The 15,409-nt window shown below is 35.5% G+C and overlaps 2 pseudogenes; both read left to right on the top strand.

The window, feature by feature from the left end:
- Positions 1-13,166: 13,166 nt before the first annotated feature.
- On the top strand, positions 13,167-13,826 carry LOC139436125 (tyrosine-protein phosphatase non-receptor type 11 pseudogene; annotated as a pseudogene).
- Positions 13,827-13,833: 7 nt separating this feature from the next.
- Positions 13,834-14,688, top strand: LOC101440940 (tyrosine-protein phosphatase non-receptor type 11-like; annotated as a pseudogene).
- Positions 14,689-15,409: the final 721 nt, after the last annotated feature.

Here is a 15,409-nt window from a genome sequence, read left to right on the forward strand (position 1 = left end):
TAAAATTGAAGAACAATTATTTCAAAATGGTTTAGAATCAGAGAATTCTGGACCACATATTTATTTAAACTGCAAGATACAGATTTACATAAACATTGAGGAAGACTGCCTTGGTGATCTGGTAACATCTCAACTTCACCATCTTTTTACTAAATTGAGAACTCATGGCCGTTCTCACAGCTGTACCCTGGAAAACTCCCCCATATTACTCTGCTCTCACAAATGAGATGCAGCATCAAACTTAGTGAGAATTGGGATACCTGATTTCTCATATCTGCAGTGGATACATTACTGATTCTGAAAAACTACTGAGTTTTCATGCTTTGACTCAAATTTATTGGGCTGAGATTTTTAGGTGATCTTGTGAAGTAGTTCCCCAAACTACTAATAAAGCAATTATGCTTAAATCAATGTATTTAATATAAATAAGTGTCTGTGACATTTAACATCATACCATCTTATGAAGATTCAGTATCTGTCTTAAAAAGAAAAAGGTCAACAAACCATCCTTTAATTATTCTATATTATTTATTTTAACTGCTAAACATAACATGCCCATTACTTATTTTCTTTTTGTTTAAAAAATTTGATAGTAAGGCTTAAAGCATTATTGAAGACCTTAGAAGAATACAATGAGACTTTCTCATTGATGAAATGATAGTAAATAATTTAAAATTCTCTACAATGGACTATTTTTTAAGATGTCTTACCTGTTATCTATTTGATATCTAAAATCATCCTAAAGAAAGTGGGCTTGAATTTCTGAATCAAGGCATCTGATGATAAATTAAGAAACTTGCTACAAACATATTTATTTTTTTAAAAATGGTCATCCAGATACGGCTGCCACAATGAATCCAGACTAAGGTAGAAGATGTGCCATAGTTTCACAGTCTCATAGGATGCCAGATAATTCCTGATCACTGTATAATATAGTTCATGGAGGTTCTCTCTATTCTGCAATCTCTTTTTCCAATGTAAATGTCTCGAGATTGTACAAAACATGACTCTTTCATCACACTCTTAATGCAGCAAATAGCCACTGAGTACAATCTGACCACACAGCTTGTCTTACAGTTACATTGTATCATGTTCTTATTCACTCTTGCATTTGTGGACTCAATTATATATATTTCTAGCAAAAACCATGAACTATAGACAACTCAAACATACTTGGGTAATTCATTACATATATGTTTCCTTTACCAATTGTCATCACAATGTTATTGACAGCACATTTTATAAAAATTATTCCAACATATGAAATATAAATAAGAGAAGTGAATGGGACTGCAGATTATTTTCCACAACCAAGCTGCTAATAAACAGTAAAAAACGCTTTTATGTATACTTTCAGCAATTCTTTGCTATTCAGTGTAATCGATGCTATATTGATTTAGTATATCCAAGTGACAATGTTTGCTGAAGGAAAGCACAATAATCTCTACCAAATTAAATTTTCCAATTCAAGCTGGAGTTCATTAAGCATAAGCATTTCCTGAGTATTCAGTTGCAGAAAATTAAGGCAGGCAGTCCATTCGTGCTGGAAGAAAGTAATTTGACTCTGTGGATAATGCAGTACGTTAAATTTAAAAAAAAAATATAGTGGAGAAAATGAAACTTCTGATGTTAGCTAAATAACATAATTAACAGGAATATTTTATGATTAAGCTAATGTTTAAAATATTTAATTTTCATTGGTAAAATTAAATAATACACATTTATTCTCATTATAAAATTATTTCACAGTATATAAAATGAGACAATAGAGAGAACAAGTAATATAATTAAATTAATAAACAATAATTAATATTTTGTGCATGTCAATCCATGGCTTTTGTAAATTTTATATTATTTTGGTCATACTGATAAATTCTTCATCCAAATTCATTTATTTTTCTTTTCAGGGTCTTAACTCATTTCTACATTTTACACATATACTGAAGCGTATGGAAAGTCACATCTCCAATTCTTTTGGGGCTTTTTAAAGACCAGCACGTACAAATACTTTGCTCTGTGCCCTTCCTATTCAGTTATGTCTCCATCTTGGTAAGAAGCCTTGTGATCCTTGTCTCCATTAGCCACAAACTCCTTTTATTATCAACCCATGTACTATTTCCTGAGCCATTTATTTTGTATGGACATCTGCTACACCTCCAGGTTTCCTTGTGGTTGCAGATTCAGGTATGGTCATCTTAGTAACCTTTATTGTCATTTTTGTATTTTATATCATTATATTATTCACTCTAAGAAATCACTGAGCTGAGGGAAAAAGTGAAGCCCTCTCTACCTGTGGGTCCCATATCACCATGGTAGTCTTATTCTTTGGTCCAATCTTTACCTACCTTAAGCCGCCAACCACTTTCCCTGAGGATAAAATATCTGCTCTGTTTTACACCATCATAGCTTCTATGTTCAATCCTCTAATCTATACATTGAGAAATACAGAAATGAAAAATATTATGAGAAAATTTTGATGTCAAATGTTGTTTTTGAAGGAAGTATGTAATTAAAGTATAATTGAGAAGCTAGATATTACCTTATAGATTAAAATTTGCATTACAATCATGTATGTTATGGTTGACGGTAATAGGATTTACAGTTCCATTAATCAATTACTAATTTTACCATGCTAAAAGCTTTTGGACACATAATTTGTTTTGTGGGGTATTGCATGGAGTAGGTAGTATTCTCTGAAAAAAAAAAAAAACTTAGCCAAATATATGAAGGAGATGTTTTCTTAATCAGTGAATTTTAATGAAAAAAATCAATTGTGTAATATAAATACTGGAATAGTAGACTCTTATTTAACATGGGTCTGGGGGTCAAATCTTCTGACTTTCTGTTAAAAAATAATTGTTAATGAAGGCAGACAAAAACCTAATAATGCAGAAGCCTGAATACACAGTATCTGGTATTGAATCTGTTGACCACTGAAAATCATTAACGTAAACATTAAGGGAATGAACTATATAATTCAAGTTTGACTACCTCCTACCTTCTTAATATTGGTCACCAAATGTCTAGTCTTTAGATCTGGAACCAAAATTCTTTCATATGAATAAGTGAAAAAAATCAGCAAAATTTAAAAAATGACTTGGTAAAAATACAAGTATATACACACAAAAGCAAAACAGTATAATGCTGTAAATATAGCATAACATCTAGTAACTATTGAGAAGAGTCTCCTGAGAAAAATTTCCTAGAAAAGTTCTAAGAACAAAATTTGTTAAAATGACTCTTAGGAAGTAAAACACATATCATAGGGGAGAAGAGCCTATTAACAGGATTATTTGAAAAAGAAAATAATGAAAAAGCAGATTATGTACATACAATAAAACAAGTTACAATCATTCTGGAGGCACTGTACTAAAAGGAAAATGATCAGAAAAATAAGATTGATAAAACTACTCTCAGAGCAGAAAGGAATTGGATAATTATTATTTTGTCATGATAATAATAAAGGAAGCAAATTATTGCTAGATTTAATTTCTTTTTGGAAAAGTCATAACAAGACTTTATGGCAAAGTCTGAAGATTTGAGCAGTAGTTTTGGAACATGGAACGTTTTATCACCACACTATTTGTATTACATTGTTCACAAAAAAAGAAAACTAAAACCTTTCCATTTAATAAGCTTATTGTATAAACAACTTGTACCTTTTTCAAAAATTATATTTTCAAACAAGTATTCAGGCAAAACATCTCTTTTTTTTCTTCAACTGTGTGCACTGTTCTCACATATGGGGGCCATTTCCTGTATTACTTACAATTAAGCATTAATAATGGAATTAGTGATATCTGAAAGGCCAGACCCTTTAACAGATAACCCCAAGTGTATATCAGGGAGGGAATGAAATTCAGCAAGCTATCAGCCTCTTAAGATATCCTTTTTGTTATTTATTTTTTACATGCACTACTGTCCCGATTACTTCTGACCCTCACATATTTTATGAAGCACAAAAACCAATCTCACTCGAGCCTTGGTTTCCATTTCTCCAGACTTTCTCCCTGTCCAGGTATTTATCATTTATCAGCAGAATGACTGCATTATTTCCAAGCAGCACTTCCCTGATTGCATTCTTCTCCACAGCCACGGGGAGATCTGGGAAAAATCATAGGGGCAGTAAGTTTGTATTTAATGCCAGGATCTCCCTTGGATATTTCACTTCTTAAGAACTTTCACAAAAAAAAAAAAAAAAAAAAAGAACTTTCACATATCTAAGTAAAAACTTATGTCCATTGGAACCCTGGAGCCTCTGACATATAAAGGAAAACCATTCTGTCTATTCCAAAGGAATAGCTCAAACTATTTAGGTATTTATAATTCAGAAGATTTGGTTTAATGTAATAATTTTATGAGGAATATTTACATTTTTTAAAATAAATGAAAGTGTCCTTATATATGTGTGTCAGTGCGGTCACCCCTCGGGCTGAAGTGTGGTTTGCTGGCCTGGCGGGGGAGCGGCCGCGGTAGTCCTAATTCCGCTGCCCCCATAATAGGGTGGTTGGTCGGGCCCACCGCCACCCCTGAAGGAAGCTCGGCATGGACGCAGAGTGCCCTCGGGTCTCCCCTTCTCGGCAGCCATGCTTCCGCGGCCGCCCCTCCTCCCGGATGGCGCCACACGATGCACCCTTCTTCTTCTTTCTCCCTGCGCAGGCGCAGGGCGGAAAATTCCAGTCTGCCCTTTTCCCCTCCCCCGACAGCAGCAACAGCCAGGCGTGGGCGGAGAAATCCAGTCTGCCCTTTTCCCCTCCCCCGACAGCAGCAACAGCCAGGCGTGGGCGGGAAACTCAAGTCTGCCCTCCACCCCAGCAACAGCAGCCACCAATCCCTAAACCCTGCCCCTTCCCCCAGCAACAGCGACAGCCAATCCCTAATCACCACCCCTCCCCCGTCCAGTACCGCCCACTGACCTTTCGCCGGCAACCAATCAGAACAGGGCGTGGCTTCGACCAATCAGCCTTCCCCAGCCCCTATAAAACTCTTGCCTCTCCCTCAATAAAGTAGACTTGCCTGTTTACCTTGTCTCCGTGGTAGTTCTTCTGCCGTGTGCCCTCCAGTCCTGAGAGCCCCTGACAAGGGCCTGGCCTCCCTTGTCCCCAGTTCGTCGCCTGCTTCTCCGGGCAACCCCTTCGTCGCCTGCTTCTCCGGGCAACCCCTTCGTCGCCGGCTTCACCGGGCGACCCCGTTGGCCAAACTGTGCAACCCCTTGTGAGACCGATCCCTCGTCTGCTGCCGGACTGACCCCTCGTCCCAAGCAGGACCGACCCCTCGTCCAGAGCTGGACCGACCCCTGGTCCGCAGCCAGACCCCACCTCTACCAACTGAGCAAGCTGCCGCATGTCAGTGTGTTCATCATGCTTAGGTCTCTGTAAGTATGACATGGGGGTCACTTGTGTTCTTGAGGAAGGTTATAAGGAAAGACCCTTGCCATCAGAGAGTTAGCTCTTCAGAAGAGTGATGTCTGACACTGAAAAGTACATAAAAACTCATGAAAAGTCCAGGGCTCATTTATTTTTGTTCTTTGAGTTTAATTTGCATAACTGCTCTTTGAAATTGGTGGCAAAGAAGAGCAGTCATGCTATAAATGTGAGCATAAGCTCATGTAGTTTACTTTGCCTGCTAAATATGGATATGATTTCTCTAACTATTTAGGACATCTAATTGATGAAACCCTGGTGGAAGGTATGTGTAGCAGTTTGATATTATTTATGAATTCCAGAAAAGTTATTGATTATGTTTGTAAACTGGTCTGCTCCTCTGAGTGTGATACCTGATACTCTTTAGAGGTATTGAGTTCAAAGGTTTTACAGGTACTTGATTAAATCAAGATTAGGACTTTGATTCGACCATATCAGTAGGAGTGATGCTGGATTAAGTCCCCTTCTCCTTGGGGGAGTGATAGAAAAAGACGTTCACTCAAGAAGACACACAGAAGATGGCACGGAGAGCTTCATAAACATGGCAGAGAAGAAAATTTTGATCCTGCAGCCCTGGGAAGAGAGATGAGCCATTTTCCTGATAGCTTGCAGGTGAAGAGAACAGAGCAGCTGAGCTGAAGAAACCCAGAAAGAAACAAAGTTTATGCCAGCCTATAGCTGAGATCAGAGGAAGCAGGTTCTTCAGAGCTTTAAGAGGAAAAAGAAAGAAAAAACCAGGCCCGCCATCTTACTTCAACACATGGCAACTGATTTGGGTGAGAAAGTACCTCTTATGGTACCTTGAGTTGAACTCTTTAGGGTTTTTGTAACTGTAGGCTTTTATCCCAAATAAATACCCTTTTGTAAAAGCCAACAGATTTCTGTTACTTTGCATCAGCGCCCCTTTCACTGACCAATCCAGTATGCAAATTTATGGTATTATAAATTAACATATATAAATAAAATTGATGGATTATAGTTTATATTATGTTTTATGAATAATGTCAAACATAATTTCAATGTGTTTGTGGAATTTTTCACTACTACCAACTACATATAAAAGTTCCATTGTATTTGTATTTTGTATTTTCTCTTTTCCTTTCTCTTGATGAGGATACTAAAGTTTCTAAATATTGTTAATCCTTCAAAGGACCAACATTAGCTTCATTGATAATCTCTATTTTAGTCTATTTGTGAATTTAATTATTCTGTTATTTTTTTTTATCTTTATCTCTATATTGTTTGGTTTTAATTTGCTTTTATTTACTTGATCTTTATATCTGGGTTATTTAAATCACTTATTACACACTATTTTGCATCGTAATGTTAGAGGTAACATCTTTACACATTCTACAGATATTAAAAAGATAAGGGAATATTATGGACATGTTATGGTCAATAACTTCAACAAATTAGAAAGAATGGAAAAATAAAAAAAGTAAAAAACTGTAAATCTAAAAACACCTTTATGTCTTAAGAAATTGAATTGGTACCTTCAAATCTTTCCAGAAGGAAAAACCTGTTCCATCTAGTTCAACTGGTGTATTCTTCCTAACATTAAAGAAATAATACCGATTCTAAACAAACACTTCCAGAAAAAGGAAGAAAACAGAATATCTGAACTCTTTCTTATGCCAGAATTTCACTGCTGCTTACCAAATATTATAACTGTTATTTACTTTTGTTAGCATTTTCTACATGGATAATGACATCACCTATAAAAACAGATAATTTACATATTCCTTGTTAATCTGGATGACAGTTTTAAAAAACTAAATTAGATTAGGAGATTTGAGGAATGTAAGATAAATATACAAAAATTGAATATGAAGATTTTACTTCTAAAATATCTGACACTGTATTTTTAAAATGACATTTTAATAACTTAAAATTCTTAATACTTAATAAAATATTCAATACTTAATGAAGTGTGACAAAATATATGCAAGGCATTTACAGTGAAAAGTACAGAACTTTCATAAAAAATAAAAGAGCAGTTCATAAATCAAGTGACATTTCATGTTCATAGATGAAAACTCAACATTTTTAAGATGTCAATTTTTTAAAGATTTATTTATTTGCTTATTTATTTCTCTCCCCTACCCCCCTCAACCCATTTGTCTGTTCTCTGTATTTATTTGCTGCATCTTGTTTCTTTGTCGCTTCTGTTGTTGTCAGCGGCACAGGAATCTGTGTCTCTTTTTGTTGTGTCATCTTGTTGCGTCATCTTGTTGCGTCAACTCTCCACGTGTGCGGCACCACTCCTGGGCAGGCTGCACTTTATTTTGGGCTGGGCGGCTCTCCTTAAGGGTGAACTCCTTGCACGTGGGGTTCCCCTACGCGGGGGACAGCCCTGCATAGCACGGTACTCCTTGCGCGCTTCAGCACTGCAACGGGCCAGTTCCACACGGGTCAAGGAGGCCCAGGGTTTGAACCGCGGACCTCGCATGTGGTAGATGGACGCCCTAACCACTGGTCTAAGTCCGTTTCCCAAGATGTCAATTTTTGTTCCTCCCAAATTAATCCCTAGTCAATACAACACTTCCAAAATTCTAAGGAGGCATTTTTTTTCATATAAAACCTAACCCTAAACTTTACATGCCAAAACGGAGTATAATAGAATTTATTTGTAGAAACACTATCTGATATCACCACATATTATAAAGCTATAGCAATCAAAGCAGTATGATAGGCTGTTCTTGGTTATTTCTAAATGGTTATTTCTCCTCTATCCTGCCTTGGAAACAAATGGAATTGTTTGTCTGAAATTCAGGGTGGGAACCTGATGGAGCTGCTTGAGGTAGCAAAGCCTGGGGGTGCCCCTAAGACTGAGCCTCCAAGAGATTTTTCTCTCTCAAGCTAGTCCCCACTAATTAGTCAATCACCCTTTAGTTTTCCTACCTAAGGCTCATTTCAGCCCTGACTTTTGCTCCAGTTATGCTGTGATTCTTTGTACCTGTCTCTCTTTCCAGTTTTGGGGACAGTCATATGCTCTATGACTTCAGTTCTCGGAAGGACGCTGATTTTCAGTTTTCAGTTTTTCTTCTGTTGTGAGGATGGGAGTGATGACTTCCAAGCACTTTGCATGTCACAATGGAAATATATTCATTTTCTTCAGTATAGTTATTTAAAATTTTCTTATGATTAATTCCTTAAAAATTAGATCTTTAGTAGTATATAATTTTAATTTCCAAATATTTATATTTAAATCTGTAAAAATCTTTTGACTTAAATCCACTATGCTCAGAGATCTGGATACTGTCTGTGCTTTAAATTATTGTATTTAAAGTAGCCTAAAAATAACCTTTTAAAAATATTCTGTCTCTGCATGCAGTATATGTTTTCTTTAATTGTTGCATGTATAATTTTATATATGTGTAAAATCGCAATGTATCCTTTTTTGCCATTAATATCTTTTTTTGTTTACAAGTCAATTTTACTGATACATATTAGTAAAGCATAAATCTATCAAAAGTGTACAATTAGTGGTTTTCGGTGTAATCACATTATTGTGCATCCATCCCTTCAATCATTTTTAAAGCATTTTCATTATTCCAGTAATAGTAATGATATCGAAAAGAAAAACCAACCTACCAAACAAAACTTATTCCTTCTCAAATCTGTCTTTGCTTCTCCTGCCATACATAGCTGCTCTTCCATTTCCATCTTTTTAGTTTACGTGTGTTATATTTTGTAAAAACAGTCTTATATATGCAATATACCTGACCTCAGACTTTCTTTTAATCCATTGGCATACCCATATAGTAGTACTGCTAGTTAAAAACATTATGTTGAGTATTCACCTTTTCTGTTCATTTCCAAAGATTAACACACATGCTTTTTACCAATTTTGCACACGTTAACTCTCAGCTTTCTATTCTCTAATCACATTCTATTTTCTGGTGACTCATATTCCAGTTATTAACACCATGAAATTATACAATGCATTTAGTTCATAATAGTGCAATCATAGAGCATTTGTCCTTTTGTGTTTACCCTGCTTCACTCAACCTAATGTCCTCCAGCTTCATCCATGTTGTCAAATGCTTCACAACTTCATTTCTTCTTGTGACTGCATAATATTCCATCATGTGTATACATCACAATTTGGTTATCCATTCATCAATTGATAGAAACCTGGATTGTTTCAACTTTTGACAATTGTGAATACCACTGCTATGAATATTGGTGTGCAGATATCTGTTTTTGTCACTGCTTTCAGTTTTTCTGGGTATATATCTAGAAATGATATTGCCAGGTCACACGGCAAGTCTATATTCAATTTCTTTAAGAACTGCCAAACATAACTCAACAGTGACTATACAATTCTACATTCCCACCAACAGTGAATAAGTTTTCCTGTACCTCCACATCCTCTCCAACATTTACAGCTTTCTGACTTTTTAATAGTGCCCAGTGTAATAGGTGTGAAATGATAGCTCAGTTGTAGTTTTGATCTTCATGTCCCTAATCACTAGCGACATTGAACATTTTTTACATGTATTTCTTTGCCATTTGTATTTCTTCTTTGGACAATTGTCTTTTCAAGTTTTTGCCTATTTATTAATCAGGCAGTGTGATTTTTATTGTTGAGTTGTCTGATCTCTTTATATATCATGGATATTGAACCCTCATCAAATGTGTGATTACCAAATATTTTCTCCCAATGTGTTGGCTGCCTTTTTACCCTTTACTAACATCCTTTGAGTGCAAAGCTGTTTAATTTTGAGGAGGTCCTGTTTATCTATTTTTTCTTTTGTTGCTCATGCTTCGGATGTAAATTTTAAGAAACTACTGCCTACCACAAGATCGTGAAAATATTTTCCTCCAGTTTCTTCTAGGAGTTTTATGGTTGTCACTTTAATACTTAGGTCCTTGATCCATTTTGAGTTAATTTTTGTATAACGTGTAAGATAGGGGTCATCTTTTTTTCTTTTCGATATGGATATCCACTTCTCCCAGCACCATTTGCTGAATAGACTGTTCTGACCCAGCTGGAAGGGCTTGTCAAAAACCACTTGACTGTTGAAGCAAGAGTGTATTTTGTTTCCATTGGCCAATATAGCTATCTTTATACCAGTACCGTGCTGTTTTACCACTGTAGCTAAGTAATACACTTTAAGTTCAAGAAATATGAGTCCTCCAACTCTGTTATTTTCAAAGACATTTTTAGCTATTCGGGAGCTTTTACCCTTCCAAATAAATTTAATCATTGGCTCTTCCACTTCTGCAAAATAGGCTGTTGGGATTTTATTGGGATTGGGTTGAATCTGTAAATCGGTTTGGATAGAATTAGCATTTTCACAATATTTAGTCTTCTTATCCAAAACCACAGAATGTCTTTCCGTTTATTTAAGTCTTCTTTGGTTTCTCTCAGCAAGGTTTTGTAGTTTTCCACATATCCTTTATATCCTTTATATCCTTAGTCAAGTTTATTCTTAAATATTTGGTTTTTAGTTGCTATTATAAATGGATTTTTTTTTTCAGATTTCCTCCTCAGGTTTCACATCAGCAGTGTATAGAAACATTACTGATTTTTGAGCATTGGTCATGTATTCTGCCACTCTGCTTAACTCATTAATTTTAGTAGTTTTCTTATGGATTTTTCAGGATTTTCTAGATATAGGATCATGGCAACAGCAAATAGTGAAAATTTTACTTTTTCCTTTTCTATCTGAATGAATTTTGTTTCTTTATGTAGCCTAATTGCTCTAGCTAGAACTTCTAGCACAATATTGAATAACAATTTCGATAGCGGGCATCCTTGTCTTATTCCTGACACCAGGGAAAAAGTTTTCAGTCTTTCACCATTGAGTACAATGCTAGCTCTAGATTTTTCCAAGATTTTTGCATGCCACAATGGACATTTATTCAGTTTCATCAATTATAGTTATTAAATTTTTTCTTATGATTAATTTCTTAAAACTTAGATCTTTAGCAGTATATAATTTTAATTTCTAAATATTTATATTTAAATACAATGTATAAATCATTTTCCTTAAAACCACCTTGTTCAGAGATCTGAAAACTGTCTGTGCTTTAAGTTATTGAGGCATTTTAAATGCCCTAATAATGACCTTTTTTAAATATTCTCTCTGCATGCAGGTGTATGTTTCTTTTAATTCTTGCATGTATAATTTTTATATGCCTAAACATGCCAATATATGCTTTTAAGCATTTTTTCCATACTGTGTTATTGTCTGCTTTATTTATCAATAGCTTACAAAGGAATATTTAATTCTGTGAATTTATATGTTTCTTCATGTAGCTTTATCCAATGAGATATATATATATATGTATATATGATATTAAATTTTTCTGTCGGGATTTTACAATAAGAGAGGGCAGAGTAAAATTCTGTAAAAGATCATAAGAGTTTAATTTTAATAGATTTGGAAAGATGTAAAAAAAAAATGCACAAGGAATGAGCAGCACCCTGGCTTAGTAAGAGTACAAGTCTGATATCTGTTAGGTAGAATATAGAAGGTTCCCTAGAGATATAAAGAAGGGAGAAATGGATGATATGACAGAAAATAATATTTTTAAATGAAATAATAAAAGAATAAGGATTTTGCATTGACCATGAGAATTATTTTCTCTAAATTAAGGGCTAAACTTAATTTAATTCTATTCCTTTTAGTTTATACTGATACTCTTCTTATGCCCATAGCAGGAAAAAAAAAGATAAAAATAAACAAAAGAAAAAACTATACATTATCATGCTTTCCTAAAGATAACCACTACCTTGTATTAGCTGATAACAAGTAGTAGAAAATTTTACCTTGTAACACAAAACAATGTACATGGATTTGAGGTTTCATATGTGTATAAATATTTAGAATCTTCTTCCATAGTTCCATAATAAAGTTCACAATTTTATATAGATTAGGAAAACCTTTATATTCTTCTGATACTCTTATCACATTGATCAAATCAGATTATAAAGGAATATTCAACATTTATTAAGTATTTTACAATGGAAAAATTCAGCAAATAGTCTTTGAAGAGGTTCTTCTAGTATATTGATGTAGTGGAAAAATAATTTATATATTATATCATCAATGCTATTAAGTAAATATTCCTGAAACAATGCTATCATAACCCTGGAGAGATAAATATATTAAGAAAAAGACTTAAAAGTCTGTATACCTGTTATAAGAGTACGGTCTTTATTTCTGGCAGGTTTAACTACACATGCATTGGCTACTTTACCATATAAATGGAAGTTTTCTCCTCAGGGTCCCTCCTGTACCTTTTATTTCAGGGAGTTCCAATGAATATTTTCCTACAAGACTCTTTTATATGGAAAACTCATGGAAGTATCAGAGGCCTTCCATATATATTTACTGCTCTTATAGTACACTTAAGACAAATAAAATGACTTAGTCTGAAGGACATTTAAACATACTAAAGAAAAGGAAAATGTGACAGGAATGAGTTTATGGTTAGAATATATAAGTCTGTATGTATGGACAGCATGTGTGTGTGTGTAAACATAGAAAAGTTTAGGGAGGAAGGGTGGGAAAAGAGGAGGAATGGCTGTGGAGGGTTGGGGGGGAGGAGATCTGGCTGTACTTTCTCTGGGATCCCCAGGCCTTGAGGGGGGTCTGAATGTGGCCAGCTGGCTGGTCCCTAGCTGTCTGAATGTGGCCACAGCTGTCCTCCCTCAAGCCAGATATAACCAGGTCTAGCTGTGCCTGAGCCAGGAGTGGATCTGTCCCAGAGCCAGAGGACTGGAAGAATATGACATAGCAGAGATGGTTTCACTCAAATAGCACTGGGGTAGAGACAGAAAACGTACTGTAGACAAAAGGAGTTGCTCACAGTTTTTAGACAACACCCAGTAAAAGTAAGCCTGGGAAGTTTACACTTTCTGCTAGAACAGGAGCTGTCAAATATTCAGAACAGTGGTGACTACTATGATCTCTACAGAGGGGAGAATTTTGCCACTTCAGCTGAGTTGGTTATTATATGAACACCACGGACAGTTAAAAGAGAAGAATGGAGATGTTATTAAACTCAAATATCCTCTGAATTGTGCAGATCCTATCTGTGAGAGGTGGTTTCATGGACACCTTTCTGGGAAAGAAGCAAAGAAATAATTAAGAAGGGAAAACATGGTAACTTTCTTGTAGGAGAGAAACAGACCCATGCTGGAAATTTTGTCCTGGTTGTGACAAAGGGCAGAACAATGATGGCAAGTCTAAAGTGACCCATGTCATGATTCACTGCCAGGAAATGAAATATGATGTTGTTGGAGGAGAATGGTTTGCCTCTTCGACACGTCTTGTGTAGCAATACAAGAAGAATCCCATAGTGAAAACATTGGTTGTGGAACTACAGCTCAAGGAGCCCCTCAACACACCTGGTATCAATGCTGCTGAAATAGAAAGCTGGGTATGAGCTTGTTTTAGATTATATCAATGCAAACATAATGCCTGAATTTGAAAGCAAGTGCAACGATCCAGTGCCCAAAAAAGAGTTACATGGCCCCAAGGCAGTCTGCAAAACACAGTGAATGACTTCTGGTGGATGGTTTTCCAGGAGAACTCATGAGTGGTTGTCATGACAATAAAAGAAGTGGAGAGTGGAAAGGGTAAATATGTCAAATACTGGCATGATGAATATCCTCTGAAGGAATATGGGGTCGTGCATGTTAGTAACATCAAAGAAAGTGTTGCTCACGACTATATATTAAGAAAACTTAAACTTTCAAAGTTTGGACAAGGGAATACAGAGAGAATGGTCTGGCAATACCGTTTTTGAGCTTGGTTCAATGGAGTGTCCAGGGGCATGCTGGACTTTGTGGAGGTAGTTCAGCATAAGCAGAAGTGCATTGTGGACATGGACCTTGGTGGTGCAGTGCTAGAATGGGCTGGACAGGAACATTCATTGTGATTAATACCCTTATTGATGTCATCAGAGAGAAACTTGTCAAATGTGACATTAATGTGCTCAAAACCATTCAGATGGTACCATCTCAGAGGTTGGGGATGGTCCAAACAGAAGCATAGCTTCAATCTTTCTATATGGCTGCCCAGCATTATACTGAAATACTACAGCACAGGATTGAAGAAGAGCAGGAAAGCAAGAGGAAAGGGCACAAATACACAAATATTAAGTATTCCTTAGTGAATTGACAAGTGGAGATCAGAGTTTTCTCCTGGCTGGTACCTCTACACCATCCTGTGCAGAAATGAGAGAAGATAATGCTAGAGACTATGAAAATGCAGGGTTGATGCAGCAGCAGAAAAGTTTCAGGTGACACAATGCACCAAAACTTCAGCACAGAAATAGATAGGGACTTTCACTCTGTCCCTAAAAAGATCAAGAAAAGATTCAAGAAAGTTTATGTGAAGAAAGAATTTGAATTTGGAAGGTTTGAGTTGCAGTTGACTACCTTTTGATAAGTGAAATTTGAAACCATTTAAAGATCACTGTGTGCTAACTGAAAAATACCTAGTTTGTAGTTACTCATTTTCTCAATAAGAAGAAGTCATCTCTACAATGTAGACAATGTTACATTTTATAGAACTTTGTTTTAAATTGAGGGAGCAGTTAAATTTTCTTCTACATTTAACAGATGATGGTGACTCAAATTCTAGTTCTTAGCATTTGTTTTTGTTTATTTTTTTTCCTTTTTATAACCTTAAGTTAAAGTGTGTTTTGTTTGTTTGTTTGTTTTATTTTTCTCATTGCAGGGATGATAGGGTACTTGCAAGAAGAGAAATAATTTGGGAAGATTAAGTAACAACATCTATAGAAGTGCGGACAATTTCATTTACCATCACTTATCCAGCAGTGGGTAATTCATTTTCTTCACCTCTTTTTTTAACTAAATGATAGTCAAGCCAGTGCCCCAACACTGTCAGAAGTTGACATTGTGAAAAATCATAGAAACTTATGAATTAGGATAACATATTTTTTTTTCTTAGCAGTTAACAAATTACCATTCAGCCTTTTGACTGAAAAGTTTGTGGCAAAAA

Source organism: Dasypus novemcinctus, chromosome 10 (assembly GCF_030445035.2).
Source record: "Dasypus novemcinctus isolate mDasNov1 chromosome 10, mDasNov1.1.hap2, whole genome shotgun sequence".
NCBI lineage: Eukaryota > Metazoa > Chordata > Mammalia > Cingulata > Dasypodidae > Dasypus > Dasypus novemcinctus.